General features: G+C 46.7%; 1 long non-coding RNA gene across 2 annotated transcripts; it reads right to left on the bottom strand.

Moving 5' to 3' along the window:
- Positions 1–11186: 11186 nt before the first annotated feature.
- LOC140690919 (uncharacterized) lies at positions 11187–23990 on the bottom strand. Of its 2 annotated transcripts, none has more exons than XR_012066273.1 (4): positions 23801–23990; positions 21962–22144; positions 21054–21126; positions 11187–11515 (listed from the first exon to the last, which is right to left on the bottom strand). It is a non-coding gene; the product is annotated as an uncharacterized lncRNA (long non-coding RNA). The 2 variants fall into 2 exon arrangements; XR_012066274.1 differs by lacking the exon at positions 11187–11515 and adding an exon at positions 19501–20084.
- Between the last annotated feature and the right edge of the window lie 1872 nt (positions 23991–25862).

The following is a 25862-nucleotide window of genomic DNA, read 5'->3' as shown; positions in this document are numbered from 1 at the left end:
GGCACGAGAGGATGTCCATGTCCCAAGTCCCAGGTGAGTCCCTGGGATGCACCCCCGCCAAGTGAGGGTCCTTGGCTTTGTGCAGGAAAGAATTCAACAGCGAGCCATAGTTAAGTCAAAGTGGTTTATTCAGAGAGAAGCACACTCCACAGACGGAGTGAAGGCCATCTCAAAAGGCAAGAGAAAAGGCCAGGAGGAGCAGGGTTTCTAGTTTTTATGGGCCTGGTAACTTTCATATGCTGACAAATGGGAGGATTTTTCCAACTACTTTGGGAAAGGGGCTGGGATTCCTAGAAATTGGGCTATCCCCCACTTTTTGACCTTTTATGGTCAGCCTTCAAAGTGTCATGGCGCCTGTGGGTGTCATTTAGCCACTAATAGGTTACAATGAGCCTGTGATGAAGCTCAAGTTCTCCTGGGAGCTGAGCCTGCCGCCATCTTGGTGCTAATTGCTGTATCTTTCTTTTAATGGTTGTGCTCTGCCCTCTTCCCTTCTCTCCTATCTCAGTAGGAAAATGAGCCTCCTAGACCTTCCTTGATTTCCAAAGGACGGATTCAAGCAATTACTAATTAGAGGAGTGAGGGGAGGCAGAAACAAAGGAGGAACGGTCAAGAAAACAATAGTGAAGCCACTAACGGAGTCCTAGTTCTGGAAAAAGAGCAGGACCCTGTGGGTTCCTCCCTGGTACAAGTCCCTTCTGTGATCCCCATTTCTTTTATTGTAGGAAATAGGCTTCATTCAGCCTGCTTGACCTTCCCTGAGTTCCAAAGGGCAGATTCAAACAGGGAAGGGAAGGGAGGCAGAGACAAGGGAATGCAGCCTTGGGACAGGGTCCTGGTTCTTTCTTAAGGAGAAGACATAACAGTGTTTCGAGTTCTTCTGCCAGAACTAAGGCCCCCACCCAGGTGGAGGATGGTAATTTCAGGCTGAGCACAGATTCCTGGAGCCCCTCCCCATTCCCTCAGTCCCCACCCCATCCATCAGAAGGAAATCATACACCCTGCACCCCTCACCCCAAATTTTGCCTTTAAGAACTTCTTCCCCCAAACCCTCTGGGAGTTCGAGTCACTGGTTCTACTCGCCTGGCCCTGCAATGCACCTTTCCGATATATATGAGTTTTCCTATGGGAACTAAGGTGAGACCCCCCCCCACCAGGTGGAGGAGGGGGCACTTCAGACTGAGCCCAAGATCCCTGGAACACTCACCCTCCCCCGTTACCTTACCTTCCACCCACCAGAAGGAAGTCGTGCACCCTGCAGCCCTCACCCCAAAAGTTACCTTTAAAACTTAAAAAACAAAACAACAAAAACCTCTTGCCTGAAAACCCTTGAGGAGTCCTGGTCTTTCGAGTTTGCCTGTTTCCCTGGCACAGCCCCGCAATAAAATTTTCTCTACTCCAGATTTCGACATCTCTGTTTGGCCTCACCTTGTATCAGGCACACGAACTTGGGTTCCACAGAGTCTTGCAAGGCAGCCGAGCAAGGAGACAGGAGAACAAACCTCAAGGTCTCCTCTCCAAAGGCCCAGGGTGTTTGTGGGATGAAGAACAAAGCAGTGGGGCAATAGGAGGCAGGGGGAGGGTGGGGACGGTGATTGGGAAAAGGTGTGAGAATTTACCACAGGTGTAACTGAACCATAGCCCTCTGCACCTTCCAAAAGGGCTCCCAGGGGTCCTTGCGCATGTCCAGTTTAAGAATGGGTGGTCCTAGCCAATCTTCACCTGCTTAGCTCAAACCAGACACAGCTGACTCCAAGTTTCTAGAAAACAATACGGGCAAATATCTTATTGTTTAAGCTCCATGCTGCCTGGAGGACGTGCAAGTCTTAAAACAACCTTGATTAGTGGAGGCAGGTGGAATGGATTTAGCCCTCGGTTTCAGCCAGGGCCGCTGTCCCCGGCCTCAGTTTCCTTGGGTGTCAAATGGGGATGCTGATGCCTTCCCGTCTCCAGCCTGTGGGTCTGACTTCATAGCCTGTATTCTCAGCCTCCTCTCTGTGCTGCCAGGTGGCCCTCCCTGCCCTGTCTCTCACCTCTTTCTATTCCTCCTGCCTTTGTAATTTGCATCCTTTCAAGAAGAGCCTGGCTGGTCCCCTTGCTTCCCACAGATTTTTTTTTTTTTTCCTTGCAGCAGAGAGTTGAAGCTTCCCTCTTAATTCACAAAGATTGAAATTAAACATCCAGGACGTGCCCAGAAATGCTGACATTAGGTTGGGAGCAGTACAGATGCCGGAGACTGGGATTCCAGGTTCCAATTCAGACTTTGTCACCTTTGCTCTGTGTGCCCTTGACTTGCCAGTGACTCCGAGCCTCAGTTTCTCCGTCTGTAAAATGGGGGCCAACAGCCTTCCTCACTTTCACCCTCTCATTTGGGATTTGCAGGACTGGCCCTTGCAGGTCTGACCTCCGTCCTCTATGACACCTGTCCCCACTGGGAGCCACTACCAGGTGGTGGTTGTAGGGGTCACCGATGGAGTTCAAATCCCAGCTCTGCTACCTGTGCGCTGAGTTACAGGCAGCAAGTGACTTGGCCTCGCTGACCCTCCCTTTGCTTTTCTGTAAGATGAGGATAATGCGATGACAGCACCTGCTCACGGGGGCATGCGTGAGGGCATCTGGCATAGAGCAAACACTTGCCAACTATCCACTGTTGCCATTATTCCTAGACAAGATGCCAAGTCATCATTGCAGTTATCTGCGGGAGAAGCTTTCAAAGCTGCAGGCTGCTCCAACCACTGGAAAGAGAACCCAGTGTCCTGTCATGGTCTCAGTCTGATTCGGGTTTAGGGAAGTCATTGACCCAGAGCAGGAAGGGAAGCGCCCAGGCCAGAGAAGGGGACGTGGCAAGATGAGAGACCCAACAGCTCTGGCCCTTGCCCACTGGGCCCCTGTTTATACCTCGTCACTGGCCCCATTCCCCCGCAACTCTCAGCTCTTGGCACGAGTACGGCCCTTAGCAGATGCTCGAGAAATTTTGTCGAGTTGAATAAGAAAGATTAGAAGCAGGACCAAACATGGAATTTGACCTGGGCACTTACCGTCGCCGAGCTGGGTATCAAGGGGCTTGTGGATCTCTGTCCTCTCCCCAGGCAATAAGGTGATGTGATCATCTGCTTTAAAAGGCACCATCCTCTGCCCAGTCCTTCTTGGAACGCCAAGTGTAAATTCTCTCACGAGCTTAGACCCTGGTAGCCAATCCAGAAGCGATACAAGAACCCTTAACGAGGGTGTGAGACACTGGGGAGAGGTGGGGAGTGTGGAGAGAGGGGGAACCCTTGTTCAGAGTGGGCAGCGGCTTCTCTGCTCCAGCCTACCTTTATTATGCCCGGGTGCAGCCCAAAAGTTGACAGATTTTTCCAGTCTTTCACCAGAAATGTCAGGCCTAGATTTTAAAGCAGTTGGCATGTCTGCCCGCTGGTTACAGAGGGCTGCCAGGTTGCCATCCCTATTGAAGTCTTTTAAAATGCGCGGGAGATGGTGGTAGGGAACACGGGGAAATAACACAGAAGACCATCTCGGCAAATGGCTGCACTACCGTATGTGGACACCAGGGGGCAGCACTTCACCTCCCATCACTTCCTTCAATCCCCTTGTCAGGAGATTCTACTCAATTTTCTTACCTCCGCTTGGTCTGCATTCAGCTGTGTTGAATGCACAAAATATGTCCCCGAAGTGATATTCAAAAGTTGGCTTTTTCCATCTTAAGCATTCTGTATTGGGTAGAAATTGCCTCCCCTGTGGTCCACGGAAGAGTTTTCGAAAAGCTTACCTTGACACTTGACAAAGACCCTGGAAAGTGGGTGCGTGGGAAATGTGTCCATTATGCAAAACAAAACAAACAAAAAACCCCCTCATGCATCTTTAAGAAACAGTAGTCAAGTGCTTTCTCCTGGCTGAGTCGAATTCTATTGCTACGGAAACACAAAACTCCCCAACGTGAGGCTACGTTGAGACGGCTTCAGAATGACTCAACGGCATTTAAAAGCAAATATACCCATACCAGGTCTCTCTCCCCTCACTCGCAGGTTCTTCCTATTTCTTTGCCTGGATTTTTTTTCCTTCTCCCTGACGGCTGATTAATCCTTCCCATGCAGACCCAGTAGGGGCGGGCTCAGTTTGTGGTGTCCCCAAGAGATAGAGTTTGGAGACCATATGTAGGTGTCCCTGGGCTGATGTCTCATGCACTGGATTCAGGATGTGTCTCATGTCAATCTGTGTCAAACTGATTTTCACCATCGAATGGATCTCAGCCATGCAAATAAGTGTTCTCAAAACAGTCATGGGGAAGCCCTATATCTTACTTAAAAAAAAAAAAGTTAACTGCTTTTTTTCATGTTCGATAACCAATGACTTTATTTCCGAAAAGCGAGACAGGATTATTACCGATGTAACAGAAGGCACAAAGAAACAAGAAGGAAAAAAAAAAAAAAAACAACACCTGTGCACAATTGTGCTGAGTCTTTCTAACCCCTAAAGAAGGGAGAGCCCATTATTTATTTAGGTTTTCTTTAATTTTTTTCAGTAGCAGTTTTGTAGTTTTCTGTGTGGAGGTCTTATGTTTTGATGATTTGGAGATCATAAAAAACATTCAAACTTAAAAAAAAAATTTGCTATGGTATTTCTTCAACGAGGTGGCAGGCACACAGGTACCCATGGTATTATCTATGCCCTCTGGATGCCTGAAATATTTCATAATTTAAAACTAGATGTGCATAGAAAAATAGCTAAGAAATACCAGCCACAGCAGCCTTTCCCCCCAGCTGTTGAATGAAAGCTTTCGAGCCGTGTTACTCTCATGGGCTGAAGAAACTGCCTACCCCTGCCTGAAAATACGGTCATGTTGACATGGAGACTGGCTGTTTTAGATCGCAGCCTCTGAGAGATGTGACCAACACCCTCTCCTCTTCCTGCGTGGTGCTAGTGACTCAGGGTGGCCAGCAGACCAGCAGGGAGTGTGGACCCTGATGTGCCTCAGATTTCCCGGATTCACCTGATTCCAGGCTGCCCTTCCTCCAGCGTCCGTCAGCGAGGCAGCCAGTGCCTGCGGTGTGCTGGGTAGAAGGCTGGAGACCCCCAGGACCCAGATTTCAGGCCCTTTGGATGCACCCCAAAAGTGCTCAGTGAAAGCTTTCTGTTGCCATAGTAACACAGAGACATGGATGTTAATATGGGTGCCTAGCTAGCCAGGAAAGCCAAGCTTTTAATATGCAGTCCTCTCTTTAAAATAGGTTAGAATTCCTAGGACGGCTTTGGCTGGACATCAAAGGGTCCTTTTCAGGTACTGAGGAAATGCTGCTTAAAAATGATCGTGAAGTGAGTACAGCCCTAATTAGGGAGATGCCGGCGGCTTTGGAGTTCTTAGAGGAACTGGAGAAACTGGTTTAGAGCCAAGGTAACTTTAAAAAAAGAAAAAACAGCTTTATTAAGATATAATTCACATAGCAGACAATTTGCCCCTTTAAAGTGTACAGTTCAATTTTTTTTAAGTTTATTTACAGAGTTGGAAAACCATCATCCCCACAATCAATTTTAGAACTTTTCATCACCCCCAAAAGTACCCCCCTAATTCCTTTTAGCAGTCACCCCCATTTCTTCCCTCCATGGTCCTCCCTCAGCCCCCGGTGATCTATTTTCTGTCTGAATAAATTTCTCTCTTCTGGACACATTTCCTAAAAATGGAGTCATGCAATATGTGGCCTCTTGTGACTGGCTTCTTTCAGCGTTTTTATTCGTTGTCTCCTTAAGGTTTTCCACAGTTTCTCTGACAAAGGTGTCTCCATCCTCCTTAAGAACAATTCGTAGTTTGGGGGTGCAGCTACCAAATTAACACCTGCCCCATCCCCAGGCTGGAGATGAACAGGAGGGAGTGGATTCCTCCACCAACCCTCCTGTTCTTGCTTGAGCCTCCCTGGCTGCTCTGAGACTGTGGTGGGGAAAGTGGTCCCTTTGGAGCTCGGCTGGCCAGGTGTCAAGCCGGCCTGAGCTGCCAGGCTTCCCATGGCTCCCTCTTTAGGGGAGTTATAATCTCAACCAGCAAGTGCTGACTAGGGGCATCAATGTGGTAAGTCCATCTCATTGCTACAGGTCTTTTTTTTTTTTTTTCTTTTCATGGAATTCTCCTAAAAGCCCCCTCTTTTACTTAATCCAGATGTTTTGCTGAGCCTACAACTGGGGTCAGTTTTTTCTTTTTCAGCCATTAACAATGCGTAAGAAATAACCTAACTTTTCTTCTTCTGCTAGTCTAGACATTTCACGTGTTTATTAATTATTATTATTATTATCGCAGTAAAATGCATAGACATAGACTTCCAACTCCTCTGGGTAAATACCATAAAGCTTGATGGCTGGGTCGTACGGTAAGAGCACATTTAGTTTTGTAAGAAATCACCAAACTGTCTTCCAAAGTGGCTGTACCATTTTGCATCCTCACAAGCAATGAATGAGCGTTCCTGTTGCTCCACAGCCTCGCCACCGTTTCATGCTGTCAATGTTCCAGACTGTGGCTCTTCTAATGGGTGTGGTGGGATCTCACTGGTATTTTAATTTGCGTTTCTCTGAGGACATATGACGTGGAGCACAATGCCCTTTTCCCATTGACAGGCTTTTTGTGGCTTAGTTGAAAAAGTTGGTTAAAGCAGAGAAATAGAGAGTTTTATATCCTGGAATATTTTATCTTATCTTTATTTTAACTTACACATACAAGTTTTCTGTACCTTAATTTTCCATTATTAAATTGGGTTGTTAATTAATTCATTAATATTGGGTGAATTGATTATTGATAATGAGTTAATTGATTGATGTTTCATATCATCTCTCCTGCACACATCAGTGTATTTTGGTGTATTTTATTTTATTATTTTTTTGCAGGGGAGGTAATGAGGTTTTTTGTTTTTTGTTTTTGTAAGAGGCAGTTCTGGGGTTTGAACCCAGGACCTTGTGCATCCTAAGCATGTGCTCTACCACTTAAGCTATACCCTCCCCACTTGGTGTATTTTAAATATAATGAGAATTTCAAGACACTTGCAAAGCAGACTACAAAACTCTCCCAGACTTTTGTCATCTCTCCCCATCTACATCTTTGATAGCTGCCTGCAATTAATTTTTCATCAATTTCTATTTAGGAATTTGACTTTCTCAGGGTTTTCCAAAGTCACTCAACTTAGTTTTCATAGAAGCAATTTTCTTTTCCCCTTATATTTTATCCTACCTGCTACATACTATTTACCTAAAATACGTAATTACAATAGTGAGTGTAACTGGCAGAAGGAGATTTGGGGGCAAACAGCTAGTTTTGGTAAGCAGACAGCTCAACCAGTGGCTGACTGGGTGTGCAGTGGTTCAGTCTAGTTAGAAGACAAAATCAAACCAAGCCAAACTGAACAAAATTCTACAAACTATCAAAAGTGTCCAGATCATAAAAGGCAAGGGAAGACTCTGGAACTATTACATACAGAAATACACTGAAGAAAAATGACAATTAAATCTGTGGCGGGGGGTGGTGGGAAGGGTTAAATTGGGAGTTTGAGATTTGAAGATACTACTATATACAAAATGGATAAATAACAAGTTCCAACATCTTGTAGCGACCTATAAGAAAAAGAATATGAAAAGGAATATATACGTGTGTATGACTGAAACATTATGCTGTATGCCAGAAACTGATATAACATTGTAAACTCTTCTTCAGTTTAAATATATATTTTGTTTGTTGTTTTTTTAAATTTTTTTTTTTTTGATGGGGAGAATTAGGTTTAGTTATTTTTTAAATGGAGGTACTGGGGATGGAACCCAGGACCTCGTGCACGCTAAGCATGTGCTCTACCACTGAGCTACACCCTCCCTTAAGGAAAGATGCGAAACAGGCTGCCCTAAATCCTCCCCAACCCGAAAACATGAGTGAGGGGAAATTGCATAACCTCCTGGCGGGATTTTTGTAGAAGGGATGTAAGTCATGTGCAAAGTGATTTTTGGGAGCTGGCGGAAGAGAGTCGAGTATGAGAGTGACACAGTCCACCTGATGTGTCGCCTCGGCTCAGCCTGGTGGTGAAAACACTGGCTCAGTGGTAGAGCAAGTGCTTAGCATGCAGAGAGGTCCTGGGTTCAATTCCCAGCACCTCCATTAAGATAAATAAATAAAAACCTAATTACCCACCCCTCCCCCCCCAATACTGGCTCTGAAGACTGACCTGGGTTCAAATCTGGACTCCACTATGTCCGAGATAGGTGACCTCAGGCAAATGCCTCCACCTGCCTGAGTCTCAGTTTCCCTAGCTGTAAAGTGGGACTAACAATAATACCTCTATCAGGATTATTTGGGAAAAGAAACCCCGTCATGCTTTTCGGCCATCTGTGAATCATCTTTTTATTCTTAACATTTTTCTTTAAATCAACTTGTAAACACAGAGCTTCACGCTAAGGCAGTAATGCTGGTGACATCACGGGTGCAAAGTGTTTTTTCCTACCACACGTCGTAACTGTACTCAAAAAATGTTTGTCCCACCAGAAATTCAGCTTCTTAACAAAGCCAGAAATCTGTGTGTATTTTGCTTGTTGATATAACTCCAGCACTGTGCCTGACACATCACAGGTGCTTAATAAACGTTTGTTGAATGAATACATGAACAAATGACCTCAAATCATCCTCCGCACTTTGAGATAATGCCAAGAAGGCATGCTTGGCTCCTGGCTCATCGTGAGCCTTTGATAAATGTTGGCTATCATGATTATTAGCTTGCATGGTCAGAGGAACTGGAGGTTGGAAGACCAACTGCCCTGCCCTGCCCTGACCCAGCAGACATGTTCCTGTCTTTAGTTCCAGGTCAGGGGACTCAAACCCACTGAACCTGAGACATCTTTTGGCTCCTTCTGATTACTTGGTCCAGATGGCTGGACTGAGCAGAACCTTGACAATGGGGAAGAAGCTGCAGCATCTAGATGGAGATGTTCACGGTCCACGGGGGCTCAGGGTACATGATGGCTCCGTCCTTAGCCATCATTTATTATGGCTGCAAGCATTTTTGTGAAGGAGATGGCAGGCGTTTAGGCGCGTAGCTGCTTCCAGATGTCCATCATAAATGCTCCGCACTTGCTTAGTTTCCAGGAACATAAAACCCGCTGTCAGTGGACTTGCCCAGAGCCTGTATTTGTGCGTTTTTGTTCCTGTTTAGTTATTACATTAAGTCTCCTGTGATTACAGAGCCGACAGCTGGTAAGGATTTGCATATGGCATGAAATTAAGTTAGTTCATTTTAATGTCTAAACTGAGCAGGGCGCGAATTTGTCTGGTGAAAACTCTGTCTCCCTTATCTGTGTTTGCACATCTGCTTTAAGCATTAGCCTCTCATGTCTCAAAGTTTCATTTTTCCACACTTCACCCAGGGAGGACAGGGGATTGATCGTCTGCTTTCTCTAGAATTTCAGAAGGGATTTTTACACTTGGGGCTTAGAATGTTCTCCTCTAGGTTTGGGGAGGAATTAAGACTCAAGAGCTTCTGTGAAGAGAACAGCATTCCATTCCCCAGCTTTGTGTCTTTTTTTTTTTTTTTTTGCTGTGCTGCCTTGGGCAAGTCACTTTCCCTCTCTGGGCCTCAATTTTCTCATCTGTCAAATGGGGATTGGAAGTAAATAAGTGTTCATCTATGGGGCTGCTTTTGACATTTGGAGTGGGGTGATTTTTAAAAAACTGAAGTGTAGTTGATTTACCATGTTGTGTTAGTTTCTGATGTACAGCATGGTGATTCAGTTACACACATACATATTCTTTTTCATTATAGGTTATTATAAGCTATCAAATATTCCCTGTGCTATACAGTAGGTCCTTGTTGTTTATCTATTTTATGCATAGTAGTATGTATCTGCTAATCCCAAACTCCCAATTTATACCTCCCCCCATTTCCCCTTTGGTAACAGTAAGTTTGTTTCCTGTGTCTGTGTGTCTGTTTCTATTTAGAAAATAAGTTCATTTGTGTCATTTTTTAGCTTCCACATGTAAGTGATATCATATGATATTTGTCTTTCTCTGTCTGATTTACTTTACTTAGTATGATCATCTCTAGGTCCATCCATGTTGCTGCAAATGGCATTATTTCATTCTTTATGGCTGAGTAGTATTCCATCACACACACACACACACACACACACACACACACACACACACATAGTCATAATATATATATATTATGTATATATACATATATATATATATACATAATATATATATATGTATATATATTACAGTATTACGTCCCAGACCTGTTCTGAGCTGTGGAACAGAATGGTCAACAAGATAGACACACTTCCTGCCTTCATATCCTTGGAAAATCTCTGACCTTTCACTCACGGTGAAGCAAAATCAATAAAATCAAGATTGGGTTTAAGATCCCCAAATGCAGTGTTTGAAATCAGAGTTGCTACACCCAAGCCTACAAATCTGGTCTCCCTCCTGGCTGTATTTTGGGGGGAGGGGAGGGGCCCAGAATATGCTTAAAAATTTTTAAAATAGTGGCTAATTTGAAAATCTGATCTCACTTAAAAATGCCTCGTTCCAACTTTTCTTGAAGTAACTAGATGAGCTGGCAGCCCTCGCCCTGCATTCCTCGGGGGGCCTTTGTTGCCTGAGTGGCAGGGCGTGACCCTAGAGACACAGGGGAGTGGTTTTTGGTTCACCCTGTTTCCTGCCTGGTCCGGCTCAGTACTCAGCACCTGCCTGTCCCCTGGTAACCACAAGTTTGTTTTCTGTGTCTGTGAGTCTGTTTCTGTTTTGTAAATAAGTTCATTTATCTTATTTTTTTTTACATTCCCCCTATGAATGATATCATATGATATTTTTCTTTCTCTTTCTGACTTGCTTCACTTAGTGTGACAATCTCCAGGTCCATCCATGTTGCTGCAAATGGCATTATTTTATCCCCCCCCCTCCATTTTGATTGTTCCCTCAGCCACTGCAAAGGCCACCACTGGTGGGAACAGCCCTTCCCAGTAATTGAAATCCTTTCAAAACAATGTGTTCAACCAGGATGTTCTTAAGCAATTTATGTAAAGAGTGAGCAATTTTTTGAATGTTTTTATCAGGTAGGGAGAGTTTTATGTACTGTAAAGTATGATGTGTTGTGATAAATGATTCTTTGGCCCAAGGTCTACGCAGACAGGCACTGCATTTCTCTGAGTTCTAGGAAATATTCTGTAAATAAAAGTGATGGTTTATTTCTTGGTGGGGCATTTTTTTCTAATAACGTAAAGAGATGTCAACACCCATTTGTTAACGGCAACATATAAGGTTCTCCTCCCTTCTCACCACCGAGAAAGAGTGACTAGGGCTTGCGGAGTTCTTCAGACTCTTCAAGGAGATGGGGGTCTGGTCCAGAGCCTGTGTCTGACTGTGGTCCTCACCTTTCTAGGTGGCCCACTGAGTTCAGGGCAAACTGGGGAAGTTGGCGCCCTCTGACTCCAGGTTCTTCCTACCGCCTTCTTCCCTTTGGGTGTCGTTCCCAGACACGTCAGCTCTGCCTTCATCCCTCTGTGGAAGTGGAAAGGAGAGTCCTGATCCTACTCCTGGTCTCAGTTTCCCCATCCGTAAAGCTACCCAAAAACAGTTCACCGCCTCACTCGCTGTATCTACAAGTAAGCCCAGCTGTAATTCCCTCCCTGGGTTTATGCATTTTTTTTAAGATGCAGCTTGAAGACAGAAGACAGTGAGAAATGGGTTTCTCATGGCATTTCAGGCAGCGTGATGGGATGTTTGAGGTCATTTTGATTTGGCGGATGATCTTTGGCCCTCCTCAAATGTTTTGTGTGGCTGGATGCCTTCACTGCCGGCAGGTAAAGGAGGGAGCTCTGAACCAGGTATGCGTCCTGGTTTGCTCACTGCATTGTGTGGCCTTGGGAGGGTTAAGTCTACCCTCTTGACCTCCGTTTCTTCCTCTGTATAATGAGGTGACTCTTCCAGCTCCAACATTCTGGAATTTATTGAAGCCAAAGTTGTCTTTACTTGTGTGACTGAGTGTGAGAGGGGACTTTCCTCCAATTCCTTGTCTTCATCTTGGGGATAGAATCCACAGTGTGCGAATCAGGATTCTTTTGATTGAAAGACTCAGTTCAATTTGGCTGAAGCAAAGCTCAAGGGACTGAAAAATCCAATCTGGCTTCAGGCATGGCTGGATCCAGGTGTCCACCAGAAGGTATTGTGACTCAGTCTCCATATCTCTCATCTTTGCTTTCCCCTAGATTAGTCTGTGCTCTTAGGCAGGCTCTCCGCACACAGTGGTGAAGATGACTGCCATTATCATTAGACCTTTATCTTAGAGTTTAATAACCCAGATAGAAAAGGAAGCCATTTCTTCAGATGTTCTAACAAAAGTCTCATGGCTGGGTTTCATTGGCTTAGCTTGAGTCACATGCCCACCACCAAACCATTCTGATTGGCCAGATCTGGGTCATGAGCTCACCTTGGAGCTGAGGTCAGGGTCAACTCCATCTAAACACTACCAAGTGAGAAAGGCAGGGGCTCCCCTTAGAAAATTGAGGTCCTGAAGCCAGAAGACTGGGGAGTGGGTGCTGAGCAGACTTGAACGATGGATGACAAGGTCCAGGGACAGGCTGGGATCTTACAGATGGAACTTTAGAAGCTTCTGTGCATTTTCCATTCCTGGAGTTCTGGGATGTCAGAGCTGGATGAAAGCTCAGGTGGTACACAGCTCAACCCCTTTCCTCCCATTTACATTTCACAGATGGGAAAACTGAGGCTCGAGGAGACAGGTCTGTTTCCCAAAGTGCGTGTGAGACACCCAAGTCCTCCTCCGTCTCAGAGGGCATGTGGCCAGCGTGCAAGTTATTCTGTCTCTGAGTGGCCCACGCCCCATGCCCCATGGGATGGATCCTTACCCAACAATGACCCTTCCAAGCCTGCAGCATCCTAGCACAGGTCCCCCACCACCTATCACTCAAATGTGGCCCAGAGATCAGCAGCACCAGCATCTCCCAGAGCTGGGTAGAGATGCAGAACGCCAGGCTCTCCCCTAAACCTTCTGAATTGGGATCTGTATGTGAACAAGGTCCCGGGATGATTATAAGGGCTGGTCTACACCAGGGACTGCGGGTTTCCCAGTGCCTGCGAGATGCATCTGGCCAGGATGCCAGCTGACCATGCAAAAGTCTCTTTTCTTACAACCTTGCAGAAGAGGACCCTGAAGGCGGTTGCATGCATGGGACGCTCTTGGTCAGGAAGGTCTTCCTTGAACCTGACCTGCCTCCTTCCTAATGCTGTTCAGCACAGTCACCATGGTACTGTCCTTCCCACCATCGCCACCAGTGGCATGAGAGGGTCCTGGCACCTCGTGTTGGGTCCCCGGGCTTTTATGAGCTGTGTGAGTTGGGAAAGTCCCCTTTCTGGGCGTCACTTTCCATTAGGTGGAGTTAGCAATTCTTGCTTCTTTTCAGAGACTCACCACAGGGGGCAGGTGAGATCGATGAAGAGGATGTAGGTTGGAAGCCTGAGGGGCCATAAAACCCACAGCCACGCTCCTTGACCTGGTGACGTCTGCAGTTGCTCCTGGCTTCGCCGGCTGGGGGACTGTCACTGTTACTGATTCGGCCACAAAGAGCCCAGGCCACTAAGAAGAGCTCTACCAAACGTTAATCACAATGCTCAGGTCACATCTAGTGGGGGCCGATTGTGGCTTCTTCCCTGGGCCCAGGAGCCACTTCTGGAAAACAGGCAGCCGCATGCTGTTTGATCAAATGCTTATGGCTATTGGCTTGGGTGGTGGGGGAGGTTTTTTTTAGGGGGGGATGGCTGACAAGGCCCTGTAGGCTGAGCACTGGGAAATTAAATTTCTTGCATTTTGACTTCTATCCTAATCAGGCCGCCAGCCATGGGATTTAAGAGGCTGTAAAGTCTGAAGCATGTTGCAGGCTGGAGGCCTTGCAGATGGCTTCCGGCCTGTGTCCTTGACAAGAAGCATCCTCCAGGAGCTGGGGTTGTGGCCCGTTGGTTCAACAAACCTCTGGCAGGTGCCTCCTGGGTGCTGGGTGCTGGGGGCCGGTGGTGGGCAGCACAGATTGTGGAAGCCACCCTCTTATTGCCTGCAGCTTCCTAAGCAGACAGGCAGGGCCCGGTGATTTCACAAATAAATACAGAAGTGCAAAGCATGGTTAAGGAAGGAGGGAGAGGGTCCAGATGAGATGGAGAGGCAGAGTGGGTTGAAGGCTGGTCCCTGCAGAGACATGTCCAGGTCTTAACCCCAGGAAGCTGTGGAGGTGACCTTGTTTCGAAAAAAGGGTCTTTGCAGATGGAATTAAGTTAAAGATCTTGAGACAAGATTGTTCGGAATCATCCAGGTGAGCCCTAAATCCCACGACAAGTGTCCTTACAAGAGACAAGGGGAGAAGGACAGGTGAGGCTAGGGACAGACAGTGGAGTGAGGCAGGCGCAGGCCAAAGGACACTGGGAGCCACCAGAAGCTGGGACAGGCAAGGAAGAGTCTTTCCTAGAGGCTCCAGAGGGATCAGGGCCCTACTGACACCTTGATCACAGACTTCTTCCCTCCTGAATGGTGAGTGCATTTCTGTTGTTTGAAGCCACCAATTTGTGGTGACTTGTGATGGTAGCCCATGCAAACTAATACAGTGTAGTAACAGATGAGGACCTCATTTTGCAAATCAAGGAAGGCTTCTGCGTGGAGGTGACTTTAGAGCTGGCCAATGTAGCCCAACTAGGAGTTCAGCTGGCCAAAAGGACTGGGCTGAAGGTGAGGGTGGGGACCGAGAGGGGAGAAGTGTTTTATGAAGAAGCAGCATGTGTGGTGGGAGGAACTGACTTTGCTCTGCCGACAGCCTCTCTCAGCCACTCTCCTGTCAATGTTTCAGAAGCATCAAGTTCGTCCCACCTCAGGACCTTTGCACTTGCTGCGCCCTCTTTCCTCCAGGTTTTCCACCCGTTTGCTTCTTCTCATCCTTCAGGTTTCAGCTGAAAGGAAATTTTTGGTGAAGCCTTTCATGACCACCCTAACTACATCCCCTTCCCTCTTCTTTATCCCTTCATCAGTTTGTTCCCATTATTGCATTTAAAACAATGGTGGTGAGAATAGCTAAGACTGATACAGCCCTGTGTCCTAGGCACTCTGATAGCTTTACATGTATTAGCTCATTTAATTTTCATAACACTCCTATGGGAAAAATGCTATTTTTTTTAGTTGTTGTTAAGTTTCCATTTTACAGATGGGAAAACTGAGGCACAGAGCGATCACGTGATAAGAGGTCGAGCTGGGGTTTGAACCTAAGCAAATACTCTTGAAAATGATGCTGTTCCTGCCAAAATCTGTAACTGGATGTTTATTTGCTGTCTGCTTGCTTGTTGTTACTCTTCCCCACTAGACTATAAGCTCCAGGAGGGGTGGTTGCAGCCCTGTCTTGCTCATCACTGTGCCTGAGAGCCCAATGTGACACCTGGCACACGTGGCTGCCTCCTGCCTTCTGGACTTGGAGAGCCTTGAGCCCTCCTGAGAGCACTGTCCCCACGTCCTCTCGGGCTTAGCAGGTCCATAGTGCTGGGTCCTGGGAAGCACTGGTCCTCCACTCCAGTTCCTCCCTGACCCCTTCTCAGCCTCCTGTCCACTCCTTCCCGGCAGGTGTCAGGAGGAGACACCACTGCAATGTTGCCAAGATGCACAGGGGGTCACTGCTGCCCCAGAAACGTGCCCTCACCACACCGGGTGGACCACAGGGTGTTAGCAACGGGCAGAACTGCAGCCCAGAGATCACTCCTGCTGCTCCAGCTCCCGAGGCCAGAGTTTGGACATCCAGGTTGAAGGCCTCCATCTTTCGGAAGCCTGGATGTGTCGCTGCAGGTGCCTTGAAGCATCAGTCAGCGATACCCACAGCAACACTGCGTGAGCAACCACGCTGGAGGGCAGTGGTCACTGCCTCACCGTGCACTTCTCACGCATGCTGGTCGTCATGTGACCAGTCAGTTGTGACTTGGATGGGCTCCAGGCTGCAGCGTAGGGACCAGTAGGCTGTCCAGGACGTTCGCTTCTTGTGCCGAAGGCTGAAGCATATTTTAGGCCTTTGCGTGGGCCACGTTCACTAGCATCCTGTTGGCACCAATCAAAGCCACATGACCAAGACCACCATCAGCGGGGCATGGGGGGGCCCATTGGCTGTCTCTAGTGAGAGGAGCCTGGCAGAGGGCTCCTTTCTCAGCACTTCCGCCTGCTGAGAGTGTGGACCAGAGGCCCCTGAGGCAAAGAAACTGTGGCTGATGATGGCAGCTGGAAGCGGGGTCTTGGACCACCATCAGTTAAGGACAAGGGTTGGTACCGATTCTGGGCTGGGCCAGTCAGGGGCTGTCTTCCTGGGATTTGGAGCTTGAACGCAAAGACCAAAAAAACCAACTGGAGTTCATTCATCTCCAGGCAGATGTCCCAAAGCTATCCCATTAGTTTCTGCTACTTTTTAAAACTGAAGTATAGTTAATTTATAATGTTGTGTCAATTTCTGGTGTACAGCATAATATTTCAGTCATACATATACACACATGTGTTCCTTTTCATATTCTTTTTCATTATAGGTTACTACAAGATACTGAATATAGTTCCCTGTGCTACACGGTAGGACCTTGTTGTTTATCTATTTTATATATAGGAATTAGTATCTGCAAATCCTGAACTCCCAATTTATCCCTCCACCCCACCCTCTCCCCACTGGTAACCGTGAACTTGTCTTCTATGTCTGTGAGTCTGTTTCTGTTTTATAAATAAGTTCATTTGTGTCTTCTTTTTTGTTTTTTTTTTAGATTCCACATATGAGTGATATCATATGGCATTTTCCTCTCTCTTTCTGGCTTACTTAGAATGATGATCTCCAGGTCCATCTATGTTGCTGCAAATGGCATTATTTTGTTCTTTTTTATGGCCAAGTAGTGTTCCATTGTGTGTATGTGTGTGTATATATGTACACATATATGTACACCCCACACCTTCTTTATCCAGTCATCTGCTGATGGACAGTTAGGCTGTTTCCATGTCTTAGTTTCCGCCACTCTGACTCCTCCCCTCCCCCTCCCCGGGCTGCCCTGTTGCTGCCCTTCTGGAGACTAGAGTTTCTGCTTTTCCTTCCATTCTGTTTTTATTCATTCGTCAGCATTTACTGAGCACCTACTATGTTCCCTGCCAAGCCACTGCCAGCAACCAAAGGATGCTGATGGGTACAATGTGATCTTCCCCTGCTCCGGCACCCCAACACCCTCTTTCACCCCAGAGGGGAAAGTGATTCACTCAAACTTTGGAAATGAGAATGGACTTGCCCTGTGACACTAGCGTGCACAAAATGTCTCATTTCTTCATTTTCGTAAATCAAGGGAAAGCTGGCTCAGCCCTGCCCTGCCTGGCTGGTGAGATGTTCTAAGGGACCTACCCCTATTCTAGGCATTAAGAGATCAGAGAGCTCATGTGTGTCCCCAGATAAGCCTTTTGGACCCCGGAGGCCAGTGTGTAGTTTTTCCTTGGTTTGACCCGTGTGTCTTTGGAAGAACGCCTGAGAGTTGGCATGTGACCCTTGGTAAAAATTATGACATTGTTTTGATAAGCAGGGTTCTCTGCAGAAGCACTCAGGAAAGTTCTGTGCAATGTTGTAACACTGTGTCTATGTGCAGCATCTATCCCAAGGGGCTAAAATGGACCATTTACTTATCTACCTCCCTGGCTTGGCTGGGAGCTTGGTGAGAGTAGGGATTATGCCCATCTCCCTCATTTCCGTCTGTCCAGTGGTGCTCAACATGTAGTAGGTTGTTCATAAGTATTTAATGATGGATGAGACAACCCTGGGTTTGGAGCAGAAGGTCCCTGTCTGCTTTAGCCTGCCCTGCAATTGTGGATAACTCACTTCTGCTCTCTGTGCCTCACTTCCCCCACTTAGGGAACAAGCAGATTGAACGTGATGATGTCCAGGATGCCGCCCCGTGCTACATTCTCTGCACAGGATAGGGCTTCACTTTCCGCCCCCTCGGCACTGGGCAGGGTCATGTGACCAGTTCTGGCCAGCGGAAATGACAGACGTCAGCTCTGGGCTGGAGCATTTGATTGCTGGTGGCTGATGCCTCCCTCAGGGCTCTTTCCCTCTGCCCTGGGCCATGGCACCCAGCAACATCTGAGCTGGTGGCTGAATCCTGCAAGTGAGGACGTGGGGCCGAGGTCTTAGCTGAATGGGTCATCAACGAGAAATAAATCCTGGTGTTATAAGTAACTAACTTTGGGGGATTGCTTGTTACTGCAGCATAACGTGGCATGTCCTGCCTGCTACGGCTACTCTGGCTGGTGCGGGAGGGAGCTGTTAGGGGGCAGAATGCAAGCAAGGAGACTTTGAGAAAGCTATTTCATTTCTGGAGGTGAGAGCCGGTGGAGTAGTGGTGTGTGGTGCGGGGAGAGAAATGGAGTCCGTTACATGTTGGAACTAAAGAGACCATGACTTGCAAAGGTATATTAGGGATAAAGGAAAGACTTACTTATGCTAGGCTTACTTGAGTCTCTGCTTGAAGAGTTTTTAGTCCATGAATTGGGCTGAAAGTACCTCCTACAATCTCATTTTAGAGAATAAATTCTGCTCATCTTTTAAGAAATGGGTCCCTTTTCACTTTTCATAAAAGACAAAAGAAAGTTCATTCCAGAGGAGCGAGGGGCGTAGGCCTGCCTCTCACACGGCCAAGATGCTGTCTGCTGGAAGCATCACCAATTACAACGGGACACGGCAGGTGCCGGGCAGCTGGCTTCGCAGCGGGCGTTAGGGAAATGGACTTCGGCTTGATTATATCATCTGGCTGTCCCCAAAGAGGTGAGAAAATAGGCCTAAATCCCTCTGGCTTTGTGTCTCTCGCTCTCCACCCTCCCCACCTTGCCTAAGACACGGTGCCATCAGATGATGGCTTTTTAAAACAGCTGCTGAGAAAATGGGTTTGCTGGGGAAAATCTTATTAGAGGGAGAATTGTGTCAGAAGATGAGAAAGAGAGAGATGCAATTTAGCACTGTATGCTCTCATTAAAATTACTGGGCATCTTTGCAAAGGAGCATCACTGTTTTGACAGGATGAAGGAGAGAGAAGCCCTGGGGTGATCTCGGGGACCAGAGGGCAAGGGTCATGTTGTCAGGGTCAGGTCAGCCTTGGGTGTGTGGTTTGCTGGTCCCACTGGCTGCCCTTCTCTGAAGAGCTCTGAAGCTGGCTGAGGGCGTCCATTCCAGCGGGATGCTCCCTAGCGTTTGTCCCAGCGTGTAGAGCCATAGGTGGCTATGTGCATTCAGATCAGTTACAATAAAATCAAATGAAAAATGGAGTCCCTCATCTTTTGAGCCTCAGTTTCCTCACCTACAAAATGGGAATCATCTAGAAATCATTTGCTAAGATGATTTGTAAGGTGGAAACAGTTGTGAAAAGTGCATAGCACTGTAGGTGCTCAAATTGGCAGTTACTCCTATAAAAAACTTGCAAGTCCAATACAAGGAACTTTTTTTTTCTCTGAGACATTTGAAAGGACGTTGCCAAGCCTGCTGCCTCATTACCGCTGAATAGGCTATTTCCCTAAAACAGGAAGGCTCCCAGATAATCACAAGAAAACTATTCGGGTCAGGACATTAACCTTGACCCATCACTATCACCTAATCCTTAGACCCCCTTCAGGGTCCACAGTTTATCCCAACAGGGTCTTTCGTAGTAAAGGACCCAGGCCAGGCTCGCCTGCTTCATGTAGTTGTCCTGTCTCCCGAGTCTCCTTCAGTCTGGGACACTCTTTAATCTCTCTTTGACTCTCAGGACCTGGATACTTTTGAAGGGACTGTCCCATCATTTTGTAGAATGTCCCTCAGTTTGGGTTTTTCTGTTGTTCTCTCGGGACTAGATTCAGGTCATGGGTCTTTGACAGGAATGGCACAGGAGCGATGCTGTGTCTCTGAATCCCACCTGGTGGCGCGTGACTTCCGTGTGTCCTGTCACCGGTGAGGTCCCCCGTGGCCATGTGACGAACGGGGCTTCTGTCCAGCTTCTCTGCTGTGATGTCACTCTTCCCCTCTTTGCTGTTAGGATGTATTTTTGTGGGAAGATTCTTTGAAACGACATAAATATTGTCATCGAATACTTCATTCACTCACTCATTCCCATCAGTATGAACGAAATCTTTGCTATTTGATTTAGTGGGGTAAAATCCATCCCTGTTGTCATTTATTTTGATGCTCAAATGGCCTCATTTTGACCCGAGAGAGCCCCTTCGAGCTGCCTTCCATTTCACTTTGAGCAATTCTTTGCTTTCTGGCAAAACAACATTCCAAGTTCCTTTTGTTCTTTCCCCGAGGCAACCCTGGAATCAACCATTTCTCAAAGGAGCCCTGATTCATCTTAGTGGAGAATATATAGAAATAACCATCTTGGTGTTAATGTGTCTGCTGCTGTTGGAATGTCAGCTCTGAGGGCCTCTCAGTGGACACATCCAGAGGATGTGTGTGTGTGCGTACGTGTACACACGTGTGTGCACATGCATGTGTTTGTATGTATATGTGTGTGTTTCCATTTTTATTTATGTCTAGATTTTTCTTCTATGTATTGAAAACCGTGAAGTCACATCGATACCTCTGATTCTAGTTCTTCACCCTAGAGCTCTTTCTGGTTTTCTCTCTTTCCATATCTGTAACTTCCTTCTCTGATGGTGAGAAATCTGACTGCCATTATCTTCAATACATTTGATGATTTGATCAATGAAACAGTCGTCCTGTGATGGCTGCTGCCCCGGCTTTGCATAGATGCCCTTGTCACCCTCCCTCTGTGCAGGTACCCTCCTCATCCCGCTTGGCCTGTGGTGACCATTATCATTATGGTTGTTTTGCAATGCTCATCCTTGCTAGGTTGGTGGGGCAGTGGAATGGGCTGGGTGCTTCTCTCATTTCGACCATCTGCTTTTATCTGGACAAAGGAGCCCGTCTTAGAGGCTCATGGGTGCCTGCGTTTTTAATATTCATAAGATGCTTCTCCCCCAGCCCCCTCTGAGAGGTCAAAGTAATTAAAAATCCTTCATAATTACCCAACGTTGCAGAAACTGACGGCTGGTTCCGACTGCCGGGTCTTTTATTCGCTTCCACCTCCCCCGCGGAAATCTAAGGGGGAAAAATAAGGAGCGGCTGAGATGATTCCCCCACTCATTTTCCATAAAGAGGAAAATCAGCTGCTCTAATAATCATGAATATTAATGTATAGCCAATTTCACTCAATTACAATGATGATCTATAATTTTTGCCTCAGAGCTTTATGGAGGCCATTTCAATGACTACTGAGTGGAGTGGGGGTACTTCTCAGAGTTCAAGAGTTTAGCTTAACTCTCTCGCCTCCATCACGGGCTTCCACGTGGGAGGAATCCCATGCTCGTCCCTGACCAAAACCCCTCAGCCCTTAGAGTACATATTGTCTTTGTTTTTAGGGTCCAGGATGTATTATTGCAAATGTGTGATTTCCTAGATCACACCGATTCCCTTTTTCCGGAAAACTACTCCCCCACTGCTCCTCTGATGCCCAGGGTCCCTGGGATGTGTATCCACTGGCCATATTTGCTCAGTGAAGTTCTGCCCGGCCAAAGGGGGAGCCCCTAGCTCCCAATGGGCCAGTTAGAGCCTCCTCCCTGGGATTCTGGGATTGGGACTAAGAAGATCCAGTGTCAGAGGGAGGCCTTTGAGCAAAACTATAAAACTCAGGAGACGTAGGCAGCTGTCTTATCTCCTATCACATAAACTGGGTGGCCCAGGTGCCAAGAGAGAAGCAGCCCGAGGGCTGGACATCCTGAGGCCCTTCTCCCTCTCCTTCAGTCTCTCCTGAGTCCCGGCAGGTCCCGCCCTGGGTTCCTTGAAACACTTCTGTGTCCTTATCCTAAAGCCCCTTTTATTCCACTGTTAGATCTAGAAGGCTTCTGGCACCTGCATCCAGAGAGCCCCAGCTCACCCAGCTGTCAATGCACAGGCTTCTGTTCTTATCTCTGAGCCCTGAGCGGGCCTTCCCGCCAGTCCTCACTGTTCACAGCGGTGCTGCCTCCTCCAGAAAAGAGCCTCAGGCCGGGCCAGGGAACGGAGCATCCGTCGTCGCCTCCAGCGCACCAGTTCTATTTCTATCACTCCGTGGACAATTCTGTTAAAAGAGAGAGAGAAAAAAAAAAAAAAAGACAACATAAGATCAGTCCGGGGGAGAAGATCACTCAGAAGGTCTGGTCGTTTCGATGCCAAACAGTGGGGTTGCCTGACATGTCATTTTTCAGCTGGTTGCTTGGGGTTCCTGCGGACACAGCTGCTGTGTGTCAGTGGCTCTCTTTGCTGTTTCCCTACGCGCCCTGTCGCTCTCCGCCCCCTTGCCTGGCTGTGTTCTTCTTAGCACTCGTCATTGCCTGATATTACAATACCTATCTGTTAGTTCATTGTGTTGATTATCTCTCTTATCTAGAGCAGGGACCTGGTCTATCCTGTTCACTTCTGTACCAGTACCTAGAACACAGCCTGGCACATACTAAGTGGCTAAAAAAATTTGCAGAATGAAGAGATGAATGAATGAATGAATGTATGAATGAATTTAACCCCTCTTTGGTAAACCCCAAGCAGAGACTCTGGCTAGTGACCAAACACATCAGAGAAGCCTGAATGTTCTTATGTTTAACCTTCTTCCCGGTATTCTGGGGCCCCTCACAAGGACAAGTGCCTTTTCCTGGGTGCGTCCAGAGAACGTGGCTTGGAATTCAAGACTTTGGACTCAGCATATCTGGGTTTGAATCCACACTCTGCTATGTGCACCTTGAGTGAACTACTCAACTTCTCCAAGCTGCATTTCTTCATCTTTGAATAATAGTTTCTTTGATTATTATTTTTTTTTATTTTGGCAGAGGTGGAGGTGAATTAGGCTTATTTATTTTTGGAGGAGGTACTGGGTATCGAACCCAGGACCTTGTGCATGCTGAGCATGCACTCTACCACTTGAGCTATACCCTCCCCGCCAATAGTTTCTATCTCATCGGGTTATTGTGCAAACTCAGTGAGCCAATGAACGTCAGTTTCTTGGCCCTGTAACTGACATACAGGATTGCTCGGTAAATGTGAGTTATTATTATAGCTCCATTAAGAGACATCAACCTCCGTTGCTGAGCAGCACTGGTTCATTTGTTCATTAGTCTGTGAATTGATTAGTTAATTCATCAACATGTATCGAATATTTGTGTGTGTTAGGATCCAAGGATGTGAATATGGTACTGAGAGGATTTGCCTCGCACAGAGTTTGCATCACAGATGAGAACTCTCCGAGAGAGAGAGTGTGGCTATCTTACAGGCTCTCCAGGGCCACCAACACAGGTCCTCAGGGTAGGGTTTTGAGGTAGGACCCAAAGCAGGGCTGGGTGGTTTAGAGAAATCTTGGAGTTGGGAGACATGGGTTTGGTTCTGGCTCCAACTTGCCGTTTAAACTTGGGACATGTACATCACCTTGACTAATCCATTTCCCCACCTGAAAAATGTGGGACTGGCACTCAGTCACTTGGCCTCAAGCCTAATATACATCAGAATTATTTGGGGGTGATGTTAAAATACACAATATAAGGCTCTGCTCTGCAGAGACTGATTCTGATGTTGGAAGAAGCGGTGCTCCTTGTGATTCTGATGCAGCCCTCGAAACACACTTTGAGGAACTGTGAACTAAATGATAAAGTTTCCTCTCTGTGGTTTGGCACACTTAAACAGAGCATAGTCATCACCTCTAAGAAGACTTTATCTTCTGTGGAAGCTGAGGATAGGGTAAGCTGTTCACCTGAGTTTTTCCTCCTCCCGCTCAATCTTAACTCCCCAGGGAGCTTTCCGTGGTCCTGAAGTTAGTCTGGGGCTCTGCATTAATTTCCCCGGTTGGCATCTTCTGGGTGGCTGTTCCTTCACAAAAGGAGATCCAATCAACGGAAAGGCCTCCTCCTCCTGCCCTGAAGTCGTCCCAGCCTTTCCTCTGTGTGGTGAAAGAAGAAAACCGTGTTCTTGTTTCCACACCAAGTTGCCAGGGTGCTGGTTTCCATGACAGCAGAGAAGGGGAAATGAAAGCCAGGCTCTCACTATACAGAGGAATTAAAAGCCACCCTCTCGGAGAACAAATAACGATTGCAGGAGGATCCTGGAAATTGGAGAGTGTTGGGTTTTGATTCATCGAGCCACACAGTGTGGGGCTCTCAGGAACTGAAGGTGTGGGGAGCACTGAGGGAGGGGTGGTTTTGTAGGGACCTTCATGGGGAGAAGGCTACATCATAATGATAAAAGCAATATAATGATAATGTCTCACAAGTCCATCACACTTTAAGATCTGCAACAGTCATTTTAGACCCTCAATATGTACATCTCATGGATTTTACTCAGGAGGAAATGGGGATCCCACGTGGAGAAGTGATATATACGCTACCATCATGCTATCTCTTTAGTGCTCAAGACTTCTCATCGCTTGCTCAGACTTCTCCAGCAGTGCCCATCTCCCTCCTGCATCTAAATCTACTCGTCCCCCATCTCGCTCTCTCTCATCACTGATGACAATGACATATCTGAGAAGCCAACCTTAGCTAGAGAGTATCAACAAATTGAAGGGCTGTTCTCTCAGGTCAAGTTTATTTCTAGAGGCAGTATCCTAATCTAAACTGATGACTCCAAGGGCAAAAGAACTGCCCCTTTGCCAGATCGCGGAGGAAAACAATTTTTGTATACGAAGGGCTGCTCTTATTCACATACCCTTGGAGAACTAGTTTTGTGTTCCGTATGTCCTCAGGACAACCCTACGAGGTAGGTACTATTATCCACATTTTACAGCAGAGGAACATGAGGTCCAGAGAGGCTAAGTAACTTGTCAGAGTTCACACAGCTAGCAAATGCCGTTACTGGGATTTGAACCCAGGTCACGGACACTCCAGTTGGACATGAGTGTCCAGTTTATCTGAACAAGAAGCCAGGATAAACCCTTCAAGAAACTCAGCTTCTTGTAGCTCTTTGAGTGCTCTACTGTGATTAATTTCAAAGTGGTTTCCATAGTCAGGAGGATTTTGGATTATAGAAAGGCATCTGGAGAGAGGGGGCTTGAGTTGGGTTCATTTTGGAATAGTTACCCAACACAGGGTGACATGTAGTTGGCCAAGTCCTCATGTGGTGAAAGAAAGAAAGAAAGAAAGAAAGAAAGAAAGAAAGAAAGAAAGAAAGAAAGAAAGAAAGAAAGAAAGAAAGAAAGAAAGAAAGAAAGAAAGAAAGGAAGGAAGGAAGGAAGGAAGAAAGAAAGGAAGGAAGAAAGAAAGAAAGAAAAAAAGAAAGAAATACACAAACCTCAAGAGTCATGCTTTGTCATTCTGGAAGGGCCCAATGGTATCTTTAAACTTATCTCCTCAGATTCCAGAGGTTGGGTAGATATGTCAGAATGAGGTTTTTGTCTTTGCAGAGACTCCAGCAGTGTGACCTGGTGGGGGAAGAATTAGGGTCATGTCATCATAAAAGGTAGCATCTTCAAGGATCAGAGACGAACAGGACCTTAGAAATAGTCAAGTCCAGCGTATCCCAAAGTGTTTTTGTGTCTATAAGCAGGGATGTATAAGATGCTTTTGGTGTTGCATTAGTCAGGATAAGCTCACTAATGCTGCAGTAACAAGCAAAGCTAGACACTTCGGTGGCTTAACACAATAACGTTTTATTTTTCCTACACAAATTCTGATGAGGGTCTGCTGATCCTCCAGGATGGTGGTCCTCCGTGCCATGGCTCAAGCACTCAGGCTGCTTTGATTTTTGTGATGCTGCCATTTCATTGTATAGCTCCCAGCTCATTCAGGCAGGGGAAGAGAGAACCAAAGGATTGTACATGC

The sequence above is a fragment of the Vicugna pacos genome, chromosome 32, assembly GCF_048564905.1.
Source record: "Vicugna pacos chromosome 32, VicPac4, whole genome shotgun sequence".
NCBI lineage: Eukaryota > Metazoa > Chordata > Mammalia > Artiodactyla > Camelidae > Vicugna > Vicugna pacos.
This window is presented reverse-complemented; position numbering and strand designations above follow the sequence as displayed.